The following is a 14,373-nucleotide window of genomic DNA, read 5'->3' on the forward strand; positions in this document are numbered from 1 at the left end:
AGACTTAAAGGTTGAGACCGAGTCTGCTTTTCTCACATTGATCGGCAGACCATTACATAAAAATGGAGCTCTATAGGAGAAAGCCTCCAGCTGTTTCCTTCGAAATTCTAAGAACAAGAAGATGGCTTGCGTCTTGTGACGTAGCGTATGGCAAGAACAAACCTAAGAGATGGGTAGTAGCAATTCCATCTAATGCTTTGTAGGGTAACAGTAAAACCTTAATCAGCCCTAGTGTCACACGCTCCTGGTATGATGGCGCTGACAGATGGTCGCCTCACTTCGCGTTAGGAAACTATGCAGTATTTTGTTAATTTTTTTAATGTATTTCTTACATTGTTACCGCAGAATCTTAAGTCTTATTACATACAGCCGGGAAGAACTATTGGATATAAGAGTCAACTTACCAACATTACGACCAGGAATACGACTTTCCCAAAGCGAATCCTCTGCTTGGACCACCACCCAGGACAATGGATCGGATTCCAGTAGGCGACCCAAAGAAGGGGCAGATGGAGCGGTCTTCTGGTCAGGCTCCATTGACGGGCACATCGCTCACCGCTCCGGAGTATACTACTCACCAATGTCCAGTCTCTTGACAACAAGGTAGATGAAATTCGAGCGAGGGTTGCCTTCCAGAGAGACATCAGAGATTCTAACATTCTGTGTTTCATGGAAACATGGCTCACTCGGGATATGTTATCAGAGTCGGTACAGCCACCCGGTTTCTTCACACATCGCGCCGACAGAAACAAACATCTCTCTAAGAAGGACAGGGGTGTATGCCTCATGATTAATGAGTCGTGGTTTGATCATAACAACATACAGGAACTCAAGTCCTTTTGTTCACCCGACCTAGAATTCCTTACAATCAAATGCCAACCGCATTATCTACCAAGAGAATTCTCTTATCACAGCCGTGTATATCTCTCCCCCCCAAGAAGACGCCTAGATGGCCCTGAAAGAACTTCATTGGGAACTATGTAAACTGGAAACCATATCCTGAGGCTGCATTTATTGTAGCTGGGGATTTTAACAAAGCTAATCTGAAAACAAGTTCCCTAAATTTGATCATATCGAATGCACTACCCGGGCTGGCAGCATTCTGGATCATTGCTACTCTAACTTCCGCGATGCATACAAAGCTCGCCCTCCTTTCGGCAAATCTGACCACAACTCCATTTTGTTGCTCTCAGCCTATAGAGAGAAACTGAAACAGGAAATGCCCGTGCTCAGGTCTGTTCAATGCTGGTCCGACCAATCGGATTCCACGCTTCAAGATTGCTTCGATCACGGGGACTGGGATATGTTCCGGATAGCATCAGACAACAACATTGATGTATACGCTGATTCGGTGAGTGAGTTTATTAGCAAGTGCATTGGTGATGTTGTACCCACTGTGACTATTAAAACCTTCCCCAAGCAGAAACTGTGCTGTTCATGGTCCCGTGTGGCTCAGTTGGTAGAGCATAGTGTTTGCAACGCCAGGGATGTGGGTTTGATTCCCATGGGGGACCAGTACGGGGAAAAAAAATGTATGCAATGTAAGTCGCTCGGGATAAGAGCATCTGCTAAATGACTAAAATGTAATATAAATGATTGATGCAGCATTCGCATCAAACTGAAAGCACAAGCCACTGCTTTTAATCATGACAAGGCGACCGGAAACATGACCGAATGCAAACAGTGTAGCTATTCCCTCTGCAAGGCAGTTTAACCTGTTTGGGATAGGAGACAGTATTTTCACGGCCGGATAAAAAACGTACCCGATTTAATCTGGTTACTACTCCTGCCCAGAAACTAGAATATGCATATAATTAGTAGATTTGGATAGAAAACACTGTAAAGTTTCTAAAACTGTTTGAATGGTGTCTGAGTATAACAGAACTCATATGGCAGGCTAAAACCTGAGAAGATTCCATACAGGAAGTCCCCTGTCTGACAATTTGTTGTCCTTCTGTTGCATCTCTATCAAAAATACAGCATCTGTGCTGTAACGTGACATTTTCTAAGGCTTCCATTGGCTCTCAGAAGGCGCCAGAAAGTGGAATGGGGTGTCTGCAGTCTCTGGGCGAAGAACAGCAGGAGAATTTGAGAGTGGTCAGGCTGGGAACAGTGACACTGGAGATGAGCGTTCACGAGACTACTCCATTTTTTTATTTCAGCCTTTGAATAAATACAACGTCACCCGGTTGGAATATTATCGCTATTTTACGAGAAATAGCATAAATTTGATTTTAAACAGCGTTTGACATGTTTCTAAGTACAGTAATGGAATATTTTTAATTCTGTCACGAAATGCGCTCGCGCGTCACCCTTCGGATAGTGACCTGAACGCACCAACAAAACGGAGCTATTTGAATATAACTATGGATTATTTGGAACCAAAACAACATTTGTTGTTGAAGTGGAAGTCCTGGGAGTGCATTCTGACCAAGAACAGCAAAGGTAATCCAATTTTTCTTATAGTAAATCTGAGTTTGGTGAGGGCCAAACTTGGTGGGTGTCAAATTAGCTAGCCGTGATGGCCGGGCTATGTACTCAGAATATTGCAAAATGTGCTTTCGCCGAAAAGCTATTTTAAAATCTGACACCGCGATTGCATAAAGGAGTTCTGTATCTATAATTCTTAAAATAATTATGTATTTTGTGAATGTTAATCGTGAGTAATTTAGTAAATTCACCGGAAGTTTGCGGTGGGTATGCTAGTTCTGAACATCACATGCTAATGTAAAAAGCAGTTTTTTTTATATAAATATGAACTTGATTGAACATGCATGTATTGTATAACATAATGTCCGAGGAGTGTCATCTGATGAAGATCATCAAAGGTTAGTGCTGCATTTTAGCTGTGTTTTTGGTTTTTGTGACATATGCTTGCTTGAAAAATGGCTGTGGTTATTTCTATGTACTCTCCTAACATAATCTAATGTTTTGCTTTCGCTGTAAAGCCTTTTGGAAATCGGACAGTGGGGTTAGATTAACGAGAGTCTTATCTTTCAAATGGTGTAAAATAATTAAAAGTTCTCAAACATAGGACTATGACATTTTGTGGTTTTAAATTTGGCGCTCTGTGTCACTGGCTGTTGAATAATGCGGGATGATTTCGTCCCACCTACCCTAGAGGTTTAACAAGCTAAGCGTCAGTATAGAAACAAAGTAGAGTCACAATTCAACGGCTGACAAAAGACGTATGTGGCAGGGTCTACCCACAATCACGGATTACAAAAAGAAAACCAGCCCCGTGGCGGACACCAACATCTTGCTCCCAGACAAATTAAACAACTAATTTGCCCGCTTTGATGACAATACAGTGCCACTGACACGGCCCGCTACCAAAACCTGCGGGCTCTCGCATGGCTGCCAGCCCAGACGGCATCCCTAGCCGCATCCTTAGAGCATGCGCAGACCAGCTGGCTGGTGTGTTTACAGACATATTCAATCAATCCCTATCCCAGTCTGCTGTTCCCACATGCTTCAAGAGGGCCACCATTGTTCCTGTTCCCAAGAAAGCTAAGGTAACTGAGCTTCCGTCATCATGAAGTGCTTTGAGAGACTAGTCAAGGATCATATCACCTCCACCCTAGACCCACTCCAATTTGCTTACCGCCCCAATAGGTCCACAGACGACGCAATCACCATCACACTGCACACTGCCCTAACCCATCTGGACAAGAGGAATACCTATGTAAGAATGCTGTTCCTCGATTACAGCTCAGCATTTAATTAACACCATAGACCCTGGGTCTCGACCTTGCCCTGTGCAACTGGGTCCTGGACTTTCTGACGGGCTGCCCCCAGGCGGTGAGGGTAGGAATCATCTCCACCCCGCTGATCCTCAACACTGGGGCCCCACGAGTGCATTCTCAGTCCTCTCCTGTACTCCCTGTTCATCCATGACTGTGTGGACATGCACGCCTCCAACTCAATCATCAAGTTTGCAGACGACATTAGTGGTAGGCTTGATTACCAACAACGACGAGACGGCCTACAAGGAGGAGGTGAGGGCCCTCGGAGTGTGGTGTGAGGAAAATAACCTCGCACTCAACGTCAACAAAACAAAGGAGATGATTGTGGACTTCAGGAAACGGCAGAGGGAGCAACCCCCCCCCCCCCCCCCCCCCCCCCATCCACATTGACGGGACAGTAGTGGAGAAGGTGGAAAGTTAAGTTCCTCGGCGTACACATCACGGACAAAATGGTCCACCCACACAGACAGCGTGGTGAAGGTGCAACAGCGCCTCTTCAACGTCAGGAGGCTGAAGAAATTTGGCTTGTCACCAAAAACACTCACAAACTTTTACAGATGCCCAATCGAGAGCATCCTGTCGGGCTGTATCACCGCCTGGTACGGCAACTGCTCCGCCCACAACCATAAGGCTCTCCAGAGGGTAGTGAGGTCGGCACAACGCATCACCGGGGGCAAATTCCAGGACAGCTACACCACACGATGTCACAGGAAGGCAAAAAAGATCATCAAGGACTACAACCACCCGAGCCACTGCCTGTTCACCCCGCTATCATCCAGAAGGCAAGGTCAGTACAGGTGCATCAAAGCTGGGACCGAGACAGAAGCTGTTTTTCAATCTCAAGGCCATCAGACTGTTAAACAGCCATCATTAAAATTGAGTGGCTGCTGCCAACATACTGACTCAAATCTCTAGCCACTATTAAATTGGATGTAATAAATGTATCACTAGTCACTTTAACCTCCTACATCTAGACATTCTGCTAGCGGAACACCTGCTCCAATATCCAATGATAGGCGTGGCGTGAATTACAAATTCCTCAAAAATACAAAAAATTCCATTTTTCAAACATATGACTAATTTACACCATTTTAAAGACAAGACTCTCCTTTATCTAACCACACTGTCCGATTTCAAAAAGGCTTTACAGCGAAAGCAATACATTAGATTATGTCAGCAGAGTACCCAGCCAGAAATAATCAGACACCCATTTTTCTAGCTAGCATATAATGTCACAAAAAACAAAACCACAGCTAAATGCAGCACTAACCTTTGATGATCTTCATCAGATGACACGCCTAGGACATTATGTTATACAATACATGCATGTTTTGTTCAATCAAGTTCATATTTATATCAAAAAACAGCTTTTTACATTAGCATGTGACGTTCAGAACTAGCATTCCCACCGAACACTTCCGGTGAATTTACTAAATTACTCACGATAAACGTTCACAAAAAACATAACAATTATTTTAAGAATTATAGATACAGAACTCCTTTATGCACTCGCTATGTCCGATTTTAAAATAGCTTTTCGGTGAAAGCACATTTTGCAATATTCTGAGTAGATAGCACGCCATCACAGGCTAGCTATTTTGACAGCCACCAACTTTGACCCTCACCAAACTCCGATTTACTATTAGAAAAGTTTGATTACCTTTCCTGTTCTTCGTCAGAATGCACTCCCAGGACTTCTACTTCAATAACAAATGTTGGTTTGGTTCAAAATAATCCATAGTTATATCCAAATAGCGGCGTTTTGTTCGTGCGTTCAAGACACTATCCAAGGGTGACGAAGGGTTACGCGCCCGACGCGTTTCGTGACAAACAAATTCGAAATATTCCATTACCGTACTTCGAAGCATGTCAACCGCTGTTTAAAATCAATTTTTATGCTATTTTTCTCGTAAAAAAGCGATAATATTCCGACCGGGAGTCGTTGTTTACGTTCAAAGACGAAAGAATAAAAACATGGGGTCGCCTCGTGCACGCGCCTCAGTCTCATAGTACTCTGACCGACCACTATCCAAACGCGCTAATGTTTTTCAGCCAGGGCCTGCAAAGCCACGATTCAGCTTTTTGCCGCCTTCTGAGAGCCTATGGGAGCCGTAGGAAGTGTCACGTAACAGCAGAGATCCCTTGTTTTGGATAATAACCAGATTAAATCGGGTACGTTTTTTATCCGGCCGTGAAAATACTGCCCCCTATCCATAACAGGTTAAACAATGCCACTTTGTATTATGTTTACATTCCCTACATTACTCATCTCATATGTATATACTGTACTCTATACCATCTACTGCATCTTGCCTATGTCGCACAGCCATCACTCATCCATATATTTATATGTCCATATTCTTATTCATTCCTTTATACACACAAGTGTAAGGTAATTGTTAGATTACTTGTTAGATATTAATGCACGGTCGGAACTAGAAGCACAAGCATTTCGCTACACTCGCATTAACATCTGCTAACCATCTGTATGTGACCAATATAATTTGATTTGCTCTGTTTCACCTGTCTTGTGCTTGTCTCCACCCTCATCCAGGTGTCGCCCATTTTTTCCCCCATTATCCTCTGTGCATTTGTCTGTTGCCAGCTTGTCTCGTCAAGCCTAACAGCGTTTTTCCCCGTACTCCTGTTTTTCTCTCTAGTCCCTGTTTTGACAATTCTGCCTGACCTGAGCCTGCCTGCCGTTCTGTACCTTGTGACACTGCCCTCGATTACTGACCCCTGCCTGTTCTGTACCTTTTGGACTCTGCTCTGGATTACCGACCTCTGCCTGTCCTTGACCTGTCGTTTGCCTACACCTGTTTTTGTAATAAACTTTTTATTTTGTTTATTATATGATAAAAAATTTTTATTCTAGTCAAGATTCTAGCAGCTTAATTTAGCACTAGCTAAAGTTTATGTAGTGCCTTATCCGGGTTGCTGGAGAGTAGAACATTGCAGTTTAATATTTCTGCATAATTTCTGGACAGAAAGTTATTGATTTTTGCAATGTTACGAAGACAGAAAAAAGCTACCAATGAAATGTTTTTATATGTTCGTCAAAAGAAATCACTACAATACATTTTAATAAAACATTTTCAAAAATGGATAAGATCTTGCTACCATGGAAAGGAAAATATGTCTATTTGTGGCAAAATCACCCTGATTAACTCTTTAGTCATGTCCCAGTTTTTTTATTTGCTTAAGGCCCTGCCTACAACTGACGACTTGTTTTTTAAATGATATGAGCAAACATTTCCATTTTATTTGGAACGGCAAGCCAGACAATATTAAACAGGCCTATTTATATAATGAATATGAATTGAGGGCAGAAATGATCAAATATTAAAGCACTAGACATCTCACTGAAGGCTTCAGTCATATACTGAAATCCGAACTGGTCTTCTAGCAGATTAGTAAGAATGGCTCGTCATGTGTTCAAGATTGGCCTTTTTCCCTTTATTCAGATCACAACATCTCACTTCGGTTATTTTAAAATGAAATCTTCAAAATATCGCGATTTTTAAAACAAGCCATAGAAAGTTGGTTGCAATTTCAGTTTAATCCACCAGAAAATACAGAACAAATATTACAACAGAATTTTTTTTTTTTAACGGTATAATCTTTGTAAATGATATCATACATAGGACTGGTGGAGTTGTCACACATGCAGCTAACAAAAATGTATGGAAGTGTCTGCTCTATCCACAATTATAACAATCTAATTGCATCATTACCACCGCAAAAATGGAAGAGGCAAGTGGAAGAAAGTAAGGAGATTCTGTCGGCCCTGCATTAAAGACCAAAATTGGTTAAAGAAAATTGTGATAAAAAAAGTATACCAGTTTCATTTAAGGACCAAAAAATGGACAGCTGTGCCATACAGATTGCAAAATAGTTGAAGAAATGTTTGATGTATCAATTCTATGGCACAAAACGACACAGGGTTCAAAACTTAGTTTTTACATTTCAATTATTTTGCAAAATTCTTGCAACCAATAGAATGTTATATAATATGGGGGATACAACCATACCAGCTCTGCAGATTTTGCTGCAAAGAGACAGAATTATTAGATCATTTGTTTTGGTCCTGTCCATATATAGGTTGTTTTTGGTCGCAGGTTCAGGAATGGCTGAAGAATTGCTACATGTACCTGGATCTAACTCAGCAAATTGCACTGCTTGTCACACCCTGATCTGTTTCACCTGTCTTTGTGCTTGTTTCCACCCCCCTCCAGGTGTCGCCCATTATCCCTGGTGTATTTATACCTATGTTCTGTTTGTCTGTTGCCGGTTCGTCTTGTCTTACCAGCACGCTTTCCCGTCTTCCTTTTTCTCAAGTTCTGTTTCTTAGTTTCCTCGGTACTGATTATTCTGCCTGCCCTGACCCTGAGCCTGCCTGCTGTCCTGTACCTGCCTGACTCTTACCTGATCACGAACCCCTGCCTGTCCTCGACCTGCCATTTGCCTGCCCCGTGTTTACAATAAATCATCTGAGAACTGTACTATCTGGCTCCTGTGTCTGCATCTGGGTCATATCCTGAGTCGTGATAGTTCGAACTGGCCATGACTGACCCAGCAGACTCAGACCAGCTCCACAATGCAGTCTCCCAGCAAGGAGCCACCATTGGAAGACAAGAGGAGTTACTGCAATGCCTTATGGAGGGACTCCAGACCCTGGCAGAATGCCAAGACCAGGCGTTCGATACATTGCTGGACCAATTCTGTGGATTCCCTACTAGGCAGCTGGCAACACCAGTAATCCCCCAGACTCTCAGCAACCCCGCCACCAGCGGCGTTTCTTCCCAGCCTACCCCAGTGTCCCGAGAACCCCGCTTACCACCTCCGGAGCACTACGCTGGAGATTCTGGAACCTGCCGGACCTTTCTCTCCCAGTGCTCTCATCTTCGAGCTGCAGCCTTCGTTCCCATCGGACCACTTGAAGATAGCGGACCTCATAATGCTGATGTCCGGGAGGGCATTCACATGGGCTAAGGCGGTGTGGCAGCGACAGTCTGCTGTCTGCCTCAGTCTGGATGGGTTTGTTGCGGAACTACTGAAGGTGTTTGATTCTCCATTGTCCGGGAGAGAGGCTGCTCCAGCTAGGTCAAGACTCCTGTAGTGTGGCAGACTACGCAGTGGATTTTTGCACGTTGGTGGCTGATAGTGCCTGGAACCCGGAGCATTGTTTGACATGTTCCTTCACGGATTATCGGAGGTGATCAAAGATGAGCTCGCAGCCCGGGAGCTACCCATGAACCTTGACTCCCTCATAGCCTTGACCATCCGGATCGATGGGCTGCAACGAGAATGTAGGAGGGAGAGGGAATCTGTGTCCTGTCGCCCTCGCTCACCCTCGATTCCCAGCTCGCCTCAGAGGAATTCCGGAAACCCCCGAAAGCTACATGTTTGAGTGAACCTGATGTCACCCATGTTCTCTCGGGAATCACCGAGTGCTGCCGACTCGCCTCCTTTGGAGCCCATGCAACTGGGCAGGGCTCAGTAACACCCAGAACTGTCTATATTGTGGAGCTATGGGACATTTCTTAGCTACCTGCCTGTTAAAAACCCAGACATTACAGTTAAAAAATGTTACCGGGGGACCACTCATCTCCTCAGCTTTCAAGCCTCTTCAGGGGGCAACCATCTTCTCCAAGTTGGATCTTTGGAATGCCTACCATCTGGTTTGGATACGGGAAAGGGATGAGTGGGCTGACCAACGCTCCCGCAGTGTTCCAGGCCCTGGTCAATGATGTGCTCCGAGACATGTTGAACCTATTTGTTTGTCTACCTCGACGACATCCTCAACTATTCCCGGTCAGCTCAAAAGCACGTCTTCCATGTCCGGCAGGTCCTCCAGCGTCTCCTGGAGAACGTCTTCCTTTTTCTCAAGTTTTCCCAGTTCTGACTATTCTGTCTGCCCTGACCCCGAGCCTGCCTGACTTTGACCTGATCACGAACCCCTGCCTGTCCTCAACCTTCCCTTATGCCTGCCCCGTGTTTACAATAAATCTGAGAACTGTACCATCTGCATCCTGTGTCTGCATCTGGGTCATGATACTTCTGGGTGATTTGAAAATTCATAGTCAATCGATCAATTATATAATAATATTCTTAGCAAAAATAAATCTTTATTTACATTCTTTGGAAACTACGAGAATAGAAAGGTTTAGAACTTTTGTGAAACAGCACAGTTGAAAAACATGGCAAATAGAAATCAAAACTGGATGGTGTTCAGAAATGGGAGGGGGTGAGGAGAGCTGAAGGGTGGGACTAAAAATAAGATAACTAATGTAAAATATATAGTGTCCGTAAACTGTATACAGTATGTACTGTGTAAGCTGGAAGTAGATGCCTAAGTGTTGTCCAGTAGTTTACTCCAATTAGGGAAAGGGTAGTAAGGTTAGTGGAAAATAATAAAGGGAAGAAAAAAAATGTCAAATACATGCGGGTTTGTAAATGATGCTGACAATTACATTGATTGTGGCTGCTATCAATCTGCAATATTTAAAGCTGATATACCCCCTCCAGAGTAAAGCCGAGGTCCTTCACAGTTTTGTGTTTTTGTATTCTTATGATTGGGACCTACTGGCTTATTATGTACAAGTTTATGGACTGCTGTCTTTCCATCGGCCCTATGCAGTGCAGTAGTGGTGCCTAGAGAAGTGGGTATACTGTAATTTTGCCAAAAAGTGGCAGCAGGTAGCCTAGTGGTTAGAGCGTTGGGCCAGTAACCGGAAAGTTGCTGGATTGAATCCTCCAGCTGAAAAAGTAAAAATCTGTCGTTCTGCCCCTGAGCAAGGCAGTTAACCCACTGTTCCCTGGGCGCTGAAGATGTCTATTAAGGCAGCCCCCCACACCTCTCTGATTCAGAGGGGTTAGGGTGAATGCGGAACACATTTCAGTTGAATACATTGTTGGACAACTGACTAGGTATCCCCCTTTCCCTTATAGACTATTCTCTCTACTACCGCACGGCAAGCGGTACCAGAGTGCCATGTCTAGGTCCAAAAGGCTTCTTAACCTCCCTGGGCAAGGTGGGATGCAAGCGTCCCACCTAGTCAACAGCCAGTGGAATCGCGTGGCGCGAAATACAAATACCTCATAAATGCTATAACTTCAATTTCTCAAACATATGACTATTTTACACCATTTTTAAAGACAAGACTCTCGTTAATCTAACCACATTGTCCGATTTCCAAAAGGCTTTACAGCGAAAGCAAAACGTTACATTATGTCAGGAGAGTACCCTGCCAAAAATAATCACACAGCCATTTTCAAAGCAAGCATATGTCACAAAAACCACAGCTAAATGCAGCACTAACCTTTGATCTTCATCAGATGACACTCCTAGGACATTATGTTATACAATACATGCATGTTTTGTTCAATCAAGTTCATATTTATATCAAAAACCAGCTTTTTACATAGCATGTGATGTTCAGAACTAGCATTCCCACCGTAAACTTCCGGTGAATTTACTAAATTACTCACGATTAACGTTCACAGAATACATAATTATTTTAAGAATTATAGATACAGAACTCCTTTATGCAATCGCGGTGTCAGATTTTAAAATAGCTTTTCGGCGAAAGCACATTTTGCAATATTCTAAGTAGATAGCCCGGGCCATCACGGCTAGCTAATTTGACACCAACCAAGTTTGGCCCTCACCAAACTCAGATTTACTGTAAGAAAAATTGGATTACCTTTGCTGTTCTTGGTCAGAATGCACTCCCAGGACTTCTACTTCAACAACAAATGTTGTTTTGGTTCAAAATAATCCATAGTTATATTTAAATAGCTCCATTTTGTTCGTGCGTTCAGGTCACTATCCGAAGGGTGACGCGCGAGCGCATTTCGTGACCAAAAAATTCAAAATATTCCATTACCGTACTTCGAAGCATGTGAAACGCTGTTTAAAATCAATTTTTATGCGATTTTTCTCATAAAATAGCAATAATATTCCAACTGGGCGACGTTGTATTCATTCAAAGACTGAAAGAAAAACATGGAGTCCTCTCGTGGACGCGCATCTCCAGTGTCATTGTTCCCTGCCTGACCACTCACAAAAACTCCTGCTGTTTTTCGCCCAGAGACTGCAGAGACGTCATTCCACTTCCACAGGCGCCTTCTGAGAGCCAATGGAAGCCTTAGAAAATGTCACGTTACAGCAGAGATGCTGTATTTTTGATGCCACAGAAGAAGAACAAATTGTCAGACAGGGCACTTCCTGTATGGAATCTTCTCAGGTTTTGGCCTGCCATATGAGTTCTGTTATACCCATTCAAACAGTTTTAGAAACTTTAGTGTTTTCTATATGTTTTTTATCCGGCCGTGCAAATACTGCCCCCTAGCCCCAACAGGTTAACAGCTTCTACCCCCAAGCCATAAACTCCTGAACAGCCTATCAAATGGCTGCCCAGACTCACTGCATTGTCGTCGTTTTATGGATGCCACTATTGCTTCGGAGCTTGGTATTCCCTCTCAGCCCTTCTGTCCCCATGGATGCTAGGGCACTGGACGGCCACTCTATAGGGGAAGTCACCCATAGTACTGTCACGTCCTGATCGATTTCACCTGTCCCTGTGATTGTCTCCACCCGTATAGGTGTTGCTTATTTATCCCTGTGTTTCCTGTCTCTGTGCCAGTTTGTCTTGTATGTTAGTCAAGTCAACCAGCGTGTTTTTCCCATACTCCTTTTACTATTCTCTGTTTAATAGTCTTCCCGGTTTTGACCCCTGCTTGACTCTGGACTACTTTTCCGCCTGCCTGATCATCCTGCCTGCCCTGACCTTGATTCTGCCTGCCCTTCAGTACATTTTTGACCCTTTTGCCCATCCACGACTATTCTCCTGCCTTACCCTATTGGATTAATAAATATTGTAAGACTCCAACCATCTGCATCTGGGTCTCGCCTAGTGTCATGATACCTTTGGATCATGACCAGACTGTCAAAGCAGCAGTGATTACATAAAGTCGCTCTGTGTAAGGGATTAAGATCTGAGATATCGGAAACACACAACTTACCATGGAGAGGCCAGAGTAAAAACAGGCATTACACTCTGCCATTGGAAATGTTTTTGTAGTTGTTCCTACAGTCTGTCAGACAGATGATGAGATGGTTTTGACTAGGCTGTTTGACACTAACATCATGGGTGCGGTTTTCATGCTTAGTCTCCTGACTTCTTTGTTATCAGTATCCTTTCAAGAAGTTAATGTACACTGAGTGTACAAAACATTAGGAACACCTGCTCTTCATGACATGGACTGACCAGGTGAAAGCTATGATCTCTTACTGATTACTTGTTACATCCAGGGGAGGAGACAAGTTAAAGAATCATTTTTGAGACATGGATTGTGTATGTGTGCCATTGAGGGTGAATGGGCAAAACAAAATATTTAATGCCTTTTGAATTGGGTATGGTAGTCGGTGCCAGGCGCACCTGTTTGAATGCGTCAACAACTGTAAAGCTGCTGGGTTTTTCAAGCTCAACAGTTTCCCGTGTGTATCAAGAATGGTCCACCACCCAAAGGACACCCAGCCAACTTGACATCTGTGGGAAGCATTGGAGTCAACATGGGCCAGCATCTCTGTGGAATGCATTCAATACCATGTAGAGTCCATGCCCTGATGAATTGAGGCTGTTCTGAGGGCAAAGGGGTATTCAACTCTATTAGGAAGGTGTTCCTAAGGTTTTGTACACTGTTTATTAGAGGAAAGTCTTGGAGCATTACCAGGAAGAGAACAGTATATGCAACAATAAAAATAAGGTACCCTTGATTATGCAACACATGTTACATAACACGTTAAGCATGATGAAAGGAACAAATGACTGAAGTCATCACAGCTGATGAGCATTAGAGCTATGACAGGTCAGCCATGTAAGGTCAATACAAACCTGCATTGTGTTTGTCCAGCCAAATGGGAAGCATATGGTGTCTGTCTTTTCACCTTCATGAAATAACTAACAGTTTCTTTGAAATGCTTTTTAGCAGTAATACTAGTTCAATGGAGGCATATAAGCATTGCAAACTAATTCTGTTAATTTAATGTACTTATACTGCATTTGAAACGATCCCATTTCCTGTACAGAATTAAGGGAGCTAGTGAATAAGACATCTAATCTCTGATTGCTATGGACAATGTATGTGTGACAAGATTAAAATACCAACCTAATGGCTACACAGTTTTAAATGGAGACCACCACATCAATCAAGTTTCAGGAAAGATGGCTGGACTGTCACCTGTCATTATGTGGTGTAGTCAGCGATGAGTTTTTCTATCTGTTGGTACCACTGACTCCCTCTCACTCCACCACCTATTTCAGCATATAGCCCCCCATTCCCAGACCACCCTCCCTCTTTGAGGAACAGTCTGCCTAAATACAAGGAGAGCCTCCTCTTGATCAGAGTATCAGAGTCACTGTGTCTGGTTGCTGGCTGGCAGAGAAATCAAACCCATTTCCCCACAGATGTACTACCAAGCAAAACATTGAAGGCAGCGAGGAAATACCCAAGCCATCAAATACAGTCTGTGTGGAACTAATAGGACGTGAGCTGTAGAAAGGCCACAGGAAGGTAAGCTACATTTAACTTACCATTGCAAGTTCATACAGAGTAGGGTCAA

General features: G+C 43.5%; 1 pseudogene; it reads left to right on the top strand.

Moving 5' to 3' along the window:
* The window catches only part of LOC106567315 (immunoglobulin-like and fibronectin type III domain-containing protein 1), a 64,883-nt pseudogene that overhangs the window by 34,254 nt on the left and 16,256 nt on the right, over positions 1-14,373 (top strand).

The sequence above is a fragment of the Salmo salar genome, chromosome 13, assembly GCF_965601325.2.
Source record: "Salmo salar chromosome 13, fSalSal1, whole genome shotgun sequence".
Taxonomy (NCBI): domain Eukaryota; kingdom Metazoa; phylum Chordata; class Actinopteri; order Salmoniformes; family Salmonidae; genus Salmo; species Salmo salar.